This window comes from Neofelis nebulosa, chromosome 2 (assembly GCF_028018385.1).
Source record: "Neofelis nebulosa isolate mNeoNeb1 chromosome 2, mNeoNeb1.pri, whole genome shotgun sequence".
Classification (NCBI taxonomy): domain Eukaryota; kingdom Metazoa; phylum Chordata; class Mammalia; order Carnivora; family Felidae; genus Neofelis; species Neofelis nebulosa.
This window is the reverse complement of record NC_080783.1, coordinates 85,289,987-85,304,620: the sequence shown is the minus strand read 5'-3', so window position 1 is coordinate 85,304,620 and position 14,634 is coordinate 85,289,987. Positions and strand designations below refer to the sequence as shown.

Here is a 14,634-nt window from a genome sequence, read left to right as displayed (position 1 = left end):
TGATGATTTGACAAATATTTAGTCTTTGCTAATTAATCTCTCTAAAACTCAGTTTACTTATCTTTATAAGGACAAAATATATATTAATACCTTCCTGTTATGGTGCTTGTGAGGATTCCATGAGATTAAAACTCTTGCCAGTGCCTGGGACAAAGAAAATGTCCAGTAAATGTTGGCTGTTAATATTGTTAGTAAAAATAATAGTCTAGTTGGGGTGCCTGGGTGGCTCAGTTGGTTAGGCGACCAACTTCAGCTCAGGTCATGATTTCACAGTTCGTGAGTTCGAGCCCTGCATTGGGCTCTGTGCTGACAGCTCAGAGTCTGGAGACTGCTTTGGGTTCTGTGTCTCCCCCTCTCTCCACCTCTCCCCTGCTCACACTCTGTGTCTGTCTCTCAATAATAAATAAACATTAAAAAATTTTTTTTAATAATAGTCTAATAGTTTTCTCATTGTAAAAGCAGCTCAATACATAGCATAAAATATTAACACATGCATTTTGGTGTTTGGGGGCTTCAGCCTTTTTTTGTTTTGTTTTGTTTTATTTTGTTTTGTTTTGTTTTATTGTTCATGTCCAGGATTACATTTTGATATATTCTTACTGTGTCCTTTTTCCTAAAGAGATTAAAAACCTTTCTTCCCATTACAAGTAACAAAAAACAGGCAAGGAAGATAAAGAGAAATAATGGTCCCTAGACTTCCCCTTTAAATTTTAATATCACAATGCTAGGCTCCAAACCTTTCATTCTGTATTCCTCTGTAAATCCTAGAATACTGCAAATTTCCCATCACTGTTAAATGATTAAGATGAGGTCAGTATGAATTTTATTAAGTCCTATAGTACTTCAGAAATGGGACATTCAAATTAATGGCTAAAACTTAGACAGTAAAGGTAAATTTGCCTTTCCATTTGAATAACATTTCCTTCCCCAAAGCTTGTAATAATCCTTTGTCACGCATGGGTCTGGAAAGGATTGTTCTGAATGGCCCAGAGCTGTACCACCAGTATCAAGGTCCTCATTCACATCTTTCTTAGGTGTTTTAGAATGACTTAATGAGAATAGGATACCTGGTAGACCACTTTTATATTCCAGATAATGCTGCTAGGGTAGCATTAAGATTATACTCTTCCTCGGATGTGTTTTCCATGTGCTATAATACTAAATTACAACTCCAGAGAAGGAATGCCAGTGGTTTCTGTTGTCAGTTTCTATAATATTAATCTATTTGTTGACATATCAGTTTCTAGCACAGAAAGACCTCTCCCAGAACTCTCATTAATATCAGCAATTTATACATATAAGTACTACATCCAACATTAAAAATTACCTTTGTCATTTCCTTGGTAAACATTAAGAGCCAGATTTGATGAGAAAGACATCATCCATATGGTAATTTGATATCTTTGAAAATCAGGGAAGGCCATTTAAATTGCTAAGTTCAATAAAATGCCATTAAAGATATTTTATTCCCTTTCTCCCCAACCAATTCTGAACCCAGGAAAGGGTTACCAAGAAAGCTTGAATAGTGTCTTGTTTAACTTTAAATCAGATATGGCTCCATTTATTTCTTCAAAAAATGGTAAGAATTAATTAATATTAATCTATAATCACATTGATGGAAAAATTAATGGAAATTTTAATAAAAATATAACCTTAACAGGATTTGAAGTTGTCCTTTAGAATACAAAGCCAACACTTTATCCACCAAGCAACTGGTCCTCTGCTACCAGCTGATGAAATTATAAAAATCAACTGCAGGATGATTCTTCTTTTGTTCTCTATGCTAAAAGAAACGTTTTTGAAAACTACAAAAAAAAAGACATTAAAAATTAAAATAAGCATAGAAATTGACCAAGCCTATTCAATGTAGAATGTATATTTATTTGGGGTATTAAGGTGCTTGTTCACCCAAACAGATCTTATTCTCTCTCCTAACCCATCAGGGCTTTGGTTTATATTTTTTACATTTTAGTTTCCAAGAAGACTGGATAATCCTAAATAAACAGGTCAAATTATGTTGGGTAACTGAAGTCCAGAGAACTATAAAATGACAGCTTAGTCTTTGGCACATTAAATAATTTTGAATAAGGAGAAATGACATATATTCCGAAAATTGGTTCAATATTAAAATTATAATGTTAAACAAGTATTTCCTGAATATAGTCACACTAATTTTCTCTATTTACTAAATGCTATATAGTACTGAGCCAGCTAACCCATACATAGTGGTCACTTACTAGGAACTTACAGATGAGTGAAAGTTTTACCTTTTTCACTATTTATTTAATATTTGTAACATTAGATACTGTATTATTAAAAACAATACAATGGTATCTAAAATACATAATATTATTTTTGCCATTGTATTTATTTAGTTCTTACCAATATTTCGGTGCCAATACTGAAAGTTAAAAGCTACTTTTTCTGGCATTATATCATTCAGAGATCCATATCAGAAGGCACTTCTTCATAGCTACAGAATTACAGAAAAATAGCTTTATAGCAATAACTTTAAAGCAAACAAAATATCCTGAAAACCTTTTTAAATTATCAAAGAAAGAACTAAGATGAGAAAAACATAATGATGAGTACACTTTGATTATATTCTAGCAATTTGAAAATTGATAATTTATGTATATATAGTTACTCTCTGAAAAGCCTAATTTTCGATTAACTAAGACAATGAATCCCTGACTACACCTAATGACAGAATTGACAGTTCTAGTATGATAATTAGACCCGCTGGTGGACAGTCAAAGTGAAGCAGAAGCAAAGATTCTGACTTCTTTTCTGCTTATTTTTACAATTCAAGTCATGTTTACAATCAGTGATGTGGTAAATAATCTTGTCTTATGATTCCTTTCAACTACCTGATTTCTTGGAAACAGTGTCTTTATTCCAAAAGCATAAGGAGATGAGAAATGAAACTGAAAATCCCACTGATTTTAGAAGGGAGCAGCTTTTGTCATGAAGGATTCCTCAGTTTAAATATTTTCCCTAACAGTAGGCAGGGATTCACCTAGAGCTGGAGGCCTCCAGGAAGTCTGTGAACCAATGGAGACTTCTAGGAGCCAATTCCCCTCCTCAATAAACACTCTTAAATATGCCCCCTTATAGGGGCACCTGGGTGGCTCAGTCAGTTAAGTGTCCGACTTCAGCTCAGATCATGATCTCATGGCTCATGAGTTTGAGCACCGAGTCAGGCTCTGTACTCACAGCCCAGAGTGTGGAGCCTACTTCAGATTCTGTGTCTCCTTCTCTCTCTGCCCCTCTCCTGCTCATGTGCTCTCTCCCTCTCTCTCTCTCTCTCTCAAAAAAAAACAAACATTAAAATTTTTTTAATGTCCCTCTGTATTATTTGACTCAATATTTCTCATTTTATTTTCTTGCTGTCAATATAAAATGTGTGAAATAATACTGCAGATACAAAATTCCTACCTACTCTAGCCATTACTGAAGGTAAAATGGAACAAACGAATAAACATAAATGAAGTATACTCTGAGAAAAAAATGTACATCTTCTATCTGGAGACTGATTAAACTCTGATATTGACAAAGCCAAGAAACATAATTTAATCAGTTCAAAGAGTATGTGTGTGTTCAAGAGTTCATTCCCTGTAAAGAGACATTGTTGGTTGTCACAACTCTCTGGGGTTTGGGTACTGGCTTCTAGTCAATAGAGGTCAACAATACCGTTAAACATCCCACAGTACACAGGAGAGCCCCACACAAGAATGATCCAACAAAAAAGATCAATACCACTGAGGCTAGAAACCCTGCCTCAGACCCAGTGAAATTTGGCTAAATCCCACTTAATGTAAGTCATCTTCAATTTTCCATCCCATTTATTTTTCTCCTAGATTCAAATGAATCAAAGAATATATGGTACAATATACTTCTCTGAAATGAAAGAACTTATGCACTGCTTATTTTGAATGTAAGATTGCTGTGCCTAAGAGTACACAAAAATAACAGGAAGAGTTGTTCAGTGTTTGCTACTGTCAGCACTCTACCACAGATACCCCATCTGGTGCAGTCTGATATGGATAATAACGGTGGAGTGTTCTTGCTGTCTTGACTGTAGTCATTACTGTGATGTTATTTTAGGACTAAGTAGTGTTTGCCCATGCCCATTGGACCATAAAAGTGTGTCATGTAAATACAGGTTTTAGAACACACAATAGTCTGTCCATGTGTAGAAATATGCGCAGAAAAACACCTCATAAAATGCTTTTTAATAGTATTTGTTGGGCATGTGAAGTAATTCCTTTTCAAAGTGAAATCACTTGGAAAAAAGGGGGCTACTCTTTTCAAAGACCCCGTAAGTAATTATGCTGCATTATACATCATTCATATGTCAATGCAAATTTTGTTTTTAAATGGAAGGAGTTTTGAATGACACAGTACCAAGCAAATGTCCAACATTAACCAAACCTTTTATTTATTTATTTATTCTCACCTGACTTGCTCTTTGAAATTGAATTGGGGGTAGGGGGTTAGTATTTATGTCGCCAGCAACCTCATATTTGACACACCATCCTAGAATTAAATTCTGAACACCAAAATATCTCACAGGAAAGAAATTACAAATGACAACAACCTTCAAAAATATCCTTAACTACAGTTGAGGCACTTTGCTCAGTAGGTATTATACTTACGTTGACAGTAAAAACTAAAATGGGAAATCTAAAGGGCCAAAATAGTATTTAGAAATTCTATACTTCGAATCATACATAGAGTTGTATACTTAGAAGTGTTGTGATTATGTTGCTGGAAATATATACTGTGTTGAGGTTTTTCCTCCATCTCTTAACAATGATGAACATTTTCTTATTGAGATCAATTTATAATAATGACAGTTAGAGAGTAAAATTTATAGTTATATAAAATGAAACTGTCCAGATTGAATGGAGTGACTTGATGATACACAGAACAATCAGAGTTATTAAAATGGTGGGTTGCCTGTAGACCCTCAGATGCTTCTCAAAACAAATCATCCTGACAGGAAGAAAATTTTACAAAATGAAGCTTATGTGCCTTCTGCTATTTACAGACATGTTAAACTCGAGGAACAACTCTAGAGAATTATTGGAATGTGATTCTTCAAAAATAAAATGCCAAATATTTGCGAATGCTGTATTCTACTCAGATTTTATTTAATTCCAATATTTTAAGAAATGTGCGTGGAAGAGATATAGACAGATGATAGACGATAGATAAATAGATAGATAATAGACAGGACGTTTTGCTTTTTTTCCAAATTCCCTCCATCATTTTTTTTAACGTTTTATTTATTTTTGAGACAGGGAGAGACAGAGCATGAACAGGGGAGGGTCAGAGAGAGGGAGATACAGAATCTGAAACAGGCTCCAGGCTCTGAGCTGTCAGCACAGAGCCCGACGCGGGGCTCGAACTCACGGACCGCGAGATCATGACCTGAGCTGAAGTTTAACCAACTGAGCCACCCAGGCGCCCCTCCCTCCATCATTTAAAAGATAGTTAAACCTATTCTAGTAAGAGTCAGTTTTACATTTGACTTCATTAACAAATATTTAGGTCAAACCAGCAACAGCTTCAAATTCATTCCTCAGTTCTCTTCTGTAAGTTTCTAAATTGAAAAGAAAAAGGGATAAAAATATCATTGTATCTGTGCAGTGACATATTCCTAGTTTTAAGAAACATTGACCAGTTTCATCTATTTGTATAAAATGCCTAAATTTTCAGTTCTTTGACACTGCCACACAAGAAAATATCACTATAAGAATTTGACCTGAGACCTATTCAATAATATGATAGTTTACATGTCTCTGAATGGATCTTCCATTAAAGAAAAATAGCAACCAGTGAGAGCAGAGATGGTGAATTCTAAAGCAAGACTGTTGTGCTCACTTCGGCAGCACATATACCGAAATTGGAAAGATGCAGAAATTAGCATGGCCCCTGCGCAAGGGTGACACGCTAAAGCAAGGCTGTCGCATTGAATTTTCAGGCTGCAGGGTACTGCCTGTGCATCCTTAGACAAGTTAAGTAATGACCTGTGGTTGAGTTTCCTCATCTCTAAATGGTGATAATAAGAGTCACTTCCTCATAGGATTTTACAAGGGTTAAATGCTTTAATATGCATGAAGACTTTTTTTTTTTTTTTAATTTTTTTTCAACGTTTTTTATTTATTTTTGGGACAGAGAGAGACAGAGCATGAACGGGGAAGGGGCAGAGAGAGAGGGAGACACACAGAATTGGAAACAGGCTCCAGGCTCCGAGCCATCAGCCCAGAGCCTGACGCGGGGCTCGAACTCACAGACCGCGAGATCGTGACCTGGCTGAAGTCGGACGCTTAACCGACTGCGCCACCCAGGCGCCCCAATATGCATGAAGACTTTAAAACAGTGCCTCACGTATAGTAACACTGTGTAAGAATTACCTATTTTTTAAAATATCTTTAAGATTCTTTCTTCACTTGAAAAATAACTCTATGAGCCTTGACTAGAGCTATAATTTGTTCCTTGGGTATTCGTTATGGGTACCACAGTAAGTAACCTCAGGCAACCTGATGTTTAGATGCGAACATTTTCCACTAAACTAGTAAAAGCACTAGCCTTTGGACAAAGACTAGGATAACTAAATGTAGTGTTAAAATCCTAGTGGAAATGCCCAGTGTAAGCTTTCAGGAATATTCAGGACTTTATTCCCAATATTTCTACATGATAGGTTTGCTTTACATACATAATAAGTCATAAAGAGAAAGGGTCCATAAAGGAAAAACCAAAAAACAATTTCTAATATATGAAGTTCAATTTAAGATCTAAGGATATACTAAATATTAGACCTGCATATTTTTGGTTTTCCATATGATTTGTCAAACATTCCAATCAATGTCCTTACCAAATAGTGCTTTAGTACAAAATAGAAGAGTCAATTGGCCCAAGTGTAAAATAATTTGAGCAATATTGAATTTCCCAATTTTATCTGATGTGCATGGGATAAGATCTAATAATGAAGCTTTTATGACAGTTGAGGTCATTTTAAGATTTGCATTAAAGTTAAGTTGCTTTATGTCTAGGTAGCAAATAGCACCCTAATAGAAACTAACAGACCCATTTTTAGCATAACCTAATAATCTGGTTTTCTGTCAACTTCAGCAATCTAATCTCATGCTACTTATTCCTTTGCTCACTAATATCAAGCCACACTGGCCAATTTTTAGTTTCTCAAATGAACTAATGTTCTTTTTTTCCACAGAGATCTAAGACAAATACAATTTCAACTGCCTAGAATATTCTTCTTTCTTCTTTTCACCTACTTAGCATGTCTCTATTGGGATATAATTTGAGCTGTCATTTCTCTCAACCTCTGAAATACATTGTCTTCTCTATATTATCTTATACCTTCTTGTACTTTTATTGTGTAGCATTAATTTAACATTGTAGTTTATTATTTTTTTCATGATCTCTTCCCCAGTAGACCATAAACTTCATGAAGATTTGGACCTTGTTACATGCTCAGTTTTGTACTCTGTTGAAATGATATTGATACCCTTACCTCAACAAAATGTGTATTGATGTCCTACTCTTCTCTTCTGAATTTTGACTAATTTGCAATTGTCTGCTTGACAATTCCACTCAAGAAGTCTTGACATGCTCCCATCGCACCTAAATTCTCCACTACAGATGGGAATTCTCATCTTACAAAGAATACTTCCATTCACCTACTGGTCAAGCCAGTAACCTGGAAATCATCCTTGATTCATCCATTTTCCTTACTCGCCATTTATAAATCATCACTAAATCCTGTCCTTTTTATGCACCACATGTATGCAAATGTGCCTAAGTCTCTTCTCCACAATTGCCACATGTATCATTCAGGATCCTTCCATGAAGGAGTGACCCACTTCAAGGGGGTAACATGAAGAAAACAATGAACAAAAGCATATTTAAAAGATAGGATAAGGTTTGTGGAAACCAACCAGAAATGCTTCAAGACCCTACAGGTAGGAGCAACAGGAAGCTGTTGACAATGCAGGCTCAAGGGATAAGAGGAAGGAACAGTTACTGGAAGCTAGAGAGGGTAGCTCCATAGTGAGACATGTCTGAGATAAACCATGTCCTTTGACAGAAGAGCAGAAGTCAAGGTAAGGAAGGAGCAGGGGAATAAACACCGAATTTCATTCTGTTGCCAACCTCCAGTCTCAGGGTGACATTTTCCCATTAGCTAAACCAAAGTGGAATTTAAAAGACAAAAGGAAAAAAAACCCTTAATATCATTCATAATCATTAACATTTTGAGGGTCATAAGGCATGGGCAGAATAAACGGAAAGTATTTTGCACACCATTTTTCTCCTAGCCCTTGTCATTTCTTACCTGAACTATTGCAATGGTCCACTAACTGGGTTCATCTGCTTTCTCTGTCACAAACACCTATTCTCAATCCATTGTTTTACTGCAGTAAGATTCTCTTCTTGGGATGAAACCTATATGAAGTTTTTCTGCTTAAAATATATCTGTCAGTAGTTATCTTTTACTCCTAAACTCCTTGTTTTAAAATTGTATAACTTTTAGGGACACCTGGGTGGTTTAATTGGTTGAGCATCTAACTCTTGATTTTGGTTCGGGTCATGAGCCCTGGGTTATGGCATCAAGCCCCACATCAGGCTCTGCACTGAGCATGGAACCTGCTTAAGATTTTCTCTCTCTCTCTCTCTCTCTCTCTCTCTGTTCCTCTCCCCCACTTGTGCTCTCTCTCTCTCTAAAATAGATAAAAAAATAAAATTAAATTAAATTAAAATGAAATAAAATAAAATAAAATAAAATAAAATTGTATAACTTTTTTAATAAAGGTTTATTTTCTTAACTTTTTCCACACTAGGTTGAGATCTATGAGGGAAGGCATTACCTATGCCTTCAAGGTGACTACAACACAGTGATGTTAAATAAATATTGGATGAATTAATACATTTTAGAAGACAGATTTATATATTTTTTTAAGTTTTATTTATTTACTTTGAGAGAGAGAGATAGAGAGAGTGCATGCATGAGCAGGTGAGGGGCAGAGGGAGAAGGAGAGAGAGATTCCGAGGCAGGCTCTGTGCTGTCAGTGCAAAGCCCTGTGCTGGGCTCAATCCCACGAACTGGGAGATCATGACCTGAACCCAAATCAAGAGTCAGAGGCTTAACTGACTGGTGTCCCAGATTTGTAGTTTTAAAAGCTTCCCAGGTGATTCTAGTGTTCTAGATTAAAATAATAATAATAATAAATTATTGGAATAACTAATCTTCTAATACTCGAGATTATAAAGAGAATAATCAGAAAAATTAATCATCATCCATTTAATTAAGTCATTATATGTTAAACAGAAGCTCACAATGTGTTCATGAAATGTGTTTCTTGGGGCGCCTGGGTGGCTTGGTCGGTTAAGCGTCTGACTTCGGCTCAGGTCATGATCTCATGGTCCGTGAGTTCAAGCCCCACGTCAGGCTCTGTGCTGACAGTTCAGAGCCTGGAGCCTGTTTCAGATTCTGTGTCTCCCTCTCTCTGACCCTCCCCCGTTTATGCTCTGTCTCTCTCTGTCTCAAAAATAAATAAACGTTAAAAAAAAAAAAAAGAAATGTTTCTTTGCTCAAGGTTTTTAAGTCTCCCCCCCCGCCCCGCGGTTCTTTTTTCCCTTTCAAATATCATGTTTAACCTTGATTAGGCAAACCAAGCTCTTCTCCTTTTTAAAAGCTCATACGTGAACAACCTCATGGTGAACCAGTTCACATCTCATCTTTGCATTTAAGGAGAGGAAATACTTCCCAAGGAAGTGCTTTAATGCCATCTCATTATCAGATAGTATAGAAGAAAAAATTCTTTTCTACAATTTAAACACTTAACATTTTTATATATTTAAGAACTGCCATAGGACTGAGGTCTGAATTTCACTGAGTATCTTAGTGTTAAATTGCTTTTTTAAATTTAGATCACAGGCCCTTAGGTTCTATGTACCTTGCTCTGACCTATTTCCATTTTATTTCTGATAATTTTTAAAAAATAAATTGTTTCTATCTCATTTGATATAAAGCCAATATTTTCTTATCTGTGTTCAGATATTTACGTACATTTGATATGCATCTGCCCATTGTAGTATTGAAGCAATTCCATTTCTGTGACACATTTTCTGACACCACTTTTGCCAAAGAAAGTTCATATTTCAAAATCTACTATTTTGATATATAAATAATAAATTAGTTAACTGCTATAGCCTTTGGGGACATGAATAACTCTCATGATCTAAGTATTTTTAATAAAATTATTTCAATAAACTTGTGTGGTAATTAAGGAATGTATGTGTGTGTGTGTGTGTGTGTGTGTGTGTGTGCGTGTGTGTATGTATATATGTAAAATTACTTATTTTTAAGCATAGAGATGAATGATGGCTATACATTTTATCTCATTCCTCCACTTAAAAATGAAATGTAAGTAGAATCCCTAATTTGCTGAAAATAATTGTGTAAACAGCAATTTATTAGAGAAATTCTCTTATCTTTTGCATTTAATTTTGAAAAGGGCACAAGCTCTAACACCTAATCTCCAGCATTTCCATTAGCAGACTGTCGTCCCCTGTGTCTGTATGTATTAACATCCATCCTAGGTTGTAATCAAATATTTGTATAATTATTCTTGGCAAAGTTAGAGGTTGCAAACCACAAGATACATATGAAACTGTAGTGGCATGTTTTCATTAGTGAATTTATAAAACCTGAGGTATTTCTTTATTAGAGTTCCCAATAGGTGACTGTTATACTTAAGTTAATACCACTAAGATTTGCAGAAAAATTATGACCCCAAATTCTGATTCTGAATCACTTAATTTCTACCTCCTCCCAAATGCAGTCATTACTGATATTGCTGTTTCTTCTATCCCTGTTTATTCTACTATATATTTAAGGGTTAGATAATTTGGTTTATTCAACAGTTCCCTAATTGAAATGAAGTATATCCATCTAATCTTTCCAATATGATTATATTTTCTTTTTTTTTTTTTTTAATTTTTTTTTCAACATTTTTTATTTATTTTTGGGACAGAGAGAGACAGAGCATGAACGGGGGAGGGGCAGAGAGAGAGGGAGACACAGAATCGGAAACAGGCTCCAGGCTCTGAGCCATCAGCCCAGAGCCCGACGCGGGCCTCGAACCCACGGACCGCGAGATCGTGACCTGGCTGAAGTCGGACGCTTAACCGACTGTGCCACCCAGGCGCCCCAAATATGATTATATTTTCCACAAAGGCAAGGCAATGTCTTATGTCCCTTACATCTCTCATGATTTCTAGCACAGTTCTGGACATGAACAAATATTCAATAATTACATATCATTTACTCCTTATATTTATTCAATCCTAACTGATTGTACAATCCTATTTATTCAATCCTAACTAAATTATACAATTTAGTTAACGATGCTGGAGGTGATAAACTAAAATCAAACCTCTGGCATTTACTCCAGGAAAAACTTAAGAATCATTTACTTAGGGAATCTATTTTGCCAGGTCTTTACTTGGTGTTAGATGTGATCAATATATCCTGACTACTAATGGGAGTAATAAGATTACTTTCATTATCAACCTCAAGACTTCAAGAATGAAAGGAAGTAGAATCTTGAAGCCAGGTGCTACAGGCCACGGGGGCAGGGGAAGCAGAAGATGGGCCTTCTGTCTTGCGATACTCACCTGCGTGGTATAGGTAATGATGGGCGACTAGGTCCACAGCCTGCGGAGAAAACATTGCAATTCCAAAATGTGAGGGTTCTGACTTTTATTTCTACTTGTGTTATCATAGATTCGATTACAATCTCAAATAAATAAATAAATATTTATTTATTATTGTTAAATTTATACACTGTGTTAAAATTTTATGGAGTATTTTTTTTTTTTTCAATTTTAGATTCTTTGACCGTCTGGATATTTGGTTGAGCAAATGCTTTTATCCTTAACCTGATTTTGATAATGACTGCGGAGTAAAAATTGATGTTCTAAAGACATATCTATCTATAGTGCCTTTTATTACAAAATCAACATCCCAGTCTTAGGTAATCTTCTCTGTTTTAAAAATGAATCTAAATATTAGGTCCTGGGGAAGAACAACATTTGGGGGGAAAATCCTAAAATATAGCAGCTAATGTTAATACCAATATTTGCTTATCTACAAGTCTTAAAAGGAAAAGGTTTTCCTACCATTATAAGATGTTACAGTGTTAATCTACATTTCAATAAGATAGTTAAAGGCAATTCTAGAACTGTCAAGGAACTGCTCTTAAGCTTGAGAGAAACCTACAAAGAAATGCTGACAGTTTCATTTTATGTGACATGAAAGCATTATTTTATCAAGAAAATGTTATTAGTTCCTCAGACATTTGACTACTTTACACTGCAGATTCTCAGAAAGTTCCACAGATGCTCTATAGTGCATGGTGCTAAAATATTACCTATGTAAAATATCCTGAGATATAAATTTTAAAAAGTGGTCTTAATAAGCAAGGTTTCCTTTATTTCACTTGGTTCTACCTCAAAATTATAGCAAAGTCAGAAGCTTTGAATAAAGCACTCATATTTGAAAATCCCAAACTTTGAAGGAGGGATTTAAAAGTACAGCAAAACCTTGGTTTGTGAGCATAATTCGTTGTGGGAACATGCTTGCAATTTAAAGTACTTGTGTATCAAAGCAAATTTTCCCATAAGAAATAATGGAAACTCAGATGATTTGTTCCATAACACAAAAATATTCATATAAAAATGATTAAATGTTGTAATATAATACAAAACAATAAAGAACATATAAAATATAAGGAAAAATAAACAAATTGATCTGTACTTACCTTTGAAAACCTTTGTGGCTGATGTGAGGGAGACAAAAGAGAGGAGTGTTAGTATGTAGGACGAATTTCACTATCACTAACGGAATCACTGCTATCTGTTGGCTCAATGGAATCTTTTTCTCTTCATGCAGCTTTAACAAGGGACCTATCCTATGACCTAGAATGAAGCAAAACATTGCTAAACTTACTATTGTATAGAAAAGCAAAAAGTGTCCATAGGTGCTTTGAAGTGACAAAAAATAGATTAGTGCCAGTTGTTAGCAACTTCCAATATTCTGAAAAATCGCTGATTTCTGCCAAACACCATGGCCTGAGACCGAGCATTGAGTATGGGAGATGATCACCCACAATCCTGCAGCAATAGAGAGAGAGAGAGAGAGAGAGAGAGAGAGAGAGAGAGAGAAGATCCACTGGCTCAGTTGTGATCATGTGATGTTTGGCATCACGTACTACTCATATTGCAAGACATCGCTCGTTTATCAAGCTAAAGTTTATTAGAAATGTTTGTTCATCTTGTGCAACACTCACAGAACAAGTTACTCACAATCCAAAGTTTTACTATATATGTGAAATTATGTTTAAATGTTTGTTAAAGATTTACAAACGAGGGGAGTCAAATCACAAGCAACGTGTGGATATTACTATACAGGCTTGTGTAATAAGGGAATGTACTGCATTCCTGGTTCTCATATGTTTCTGAAAATAAGAAGAGTTTTTCTGAGTCAGCAAAGAATTTTTGACCCAGATACCCCACAGTTCTACAGGTTTAGTCACAAAGGAGCCAAGATAACCTTTTTTTATTTATTTATTTTTAATGTTTTTCTTTAAGAGAGGGAGACACAGAATCTGAAGTAGGCTCCAGGCTCTGAGCTGCCAGCACAGAGCCCAACGCGGGGCTCGAACTCATGAACGGTGACATCATGACCTGAGCCAAAGTCGACGCTCAACAGACTGAGCCACGCAGGTGCCCCAAAGATAACCTTTCATTTCTTATTATTTTGTACCTCTTTTCTTTTCCTATTCTATCCCTTATTGCACTATTTCCCAAAGTATAGCAAGCTTACCACTGATGGTTGACAAGATTAGTTGAGACAATGCATGAATAGATTTTATTATTTTAAAGTTGAAATAATTGCACATTCACTTTAGCATGCATTATATAAAAGAGAATCGACACATTAAAAATACCTTAGATACTATTGCTAGGGACTATAGGCAATATTTAAGTAATATTTAAGATTTTGAAAAGGAACTAATTTAAAGAAAGATATTAAATAAGAACTAGAATAGATGGCACATAATTATGACAAAAAGTGAAGGTGGGACAGAAAAGTCTAAAATAGAGGAGACACTGTCCATGGTACTCATTGTTCTCATTCTTCTCAAAGATATATTATCTCATTCTGAACCCAAGTAAACCTTTCACCCTTTGAAAGGTTCTGATCTGCCCTAAAAATATCTTCAAGCATCCAGCAACACTGTATTCCAAAGCAAGCCTTATACTAAGTCATTAAGTCTGATGTCAACTGTTCTGTGATAGTAGGAACTAAATACCAGTAAAATATTTTGTCTTTCATCTTCTCCATCAATGAAAACTATTAATTTTCCTTTTTAAAGCACGTTCCTCTATATGTGCTATGTAAATCTTCCTTTCCACCTTGGTCTTGCAGTTTTCTTTTTAACTATTAATTAATCAAAAGTGCAAGGAAGAGGGATTTTATTTATTTATTAAGGAAACTTACATCCCTAACTCATTTACATATTCTTCCATACTTCTACTGATGCA

General features: G+C 35.3%; 1 non-coding gene across 1 annotated transcript; it reads left to right on the top strand.

Annotated features, from left to right (window-relative positions):
- The first annotated feature begins 5,881 nt into the window (after positions 1-5,881).
- Positions 5,882-5,985, top strand: LOC131505835 (U6 spliceosomal RNA). Its single transcript, XR_009258600.1, has one exon. It is a non-coding gene; the product is annotated as a U6 spliceosomal RNA (small nuclear RNA).
- The last annotated feature ends 8,649 nt before the right edge of the window (positions 5,986-14,634 follow it).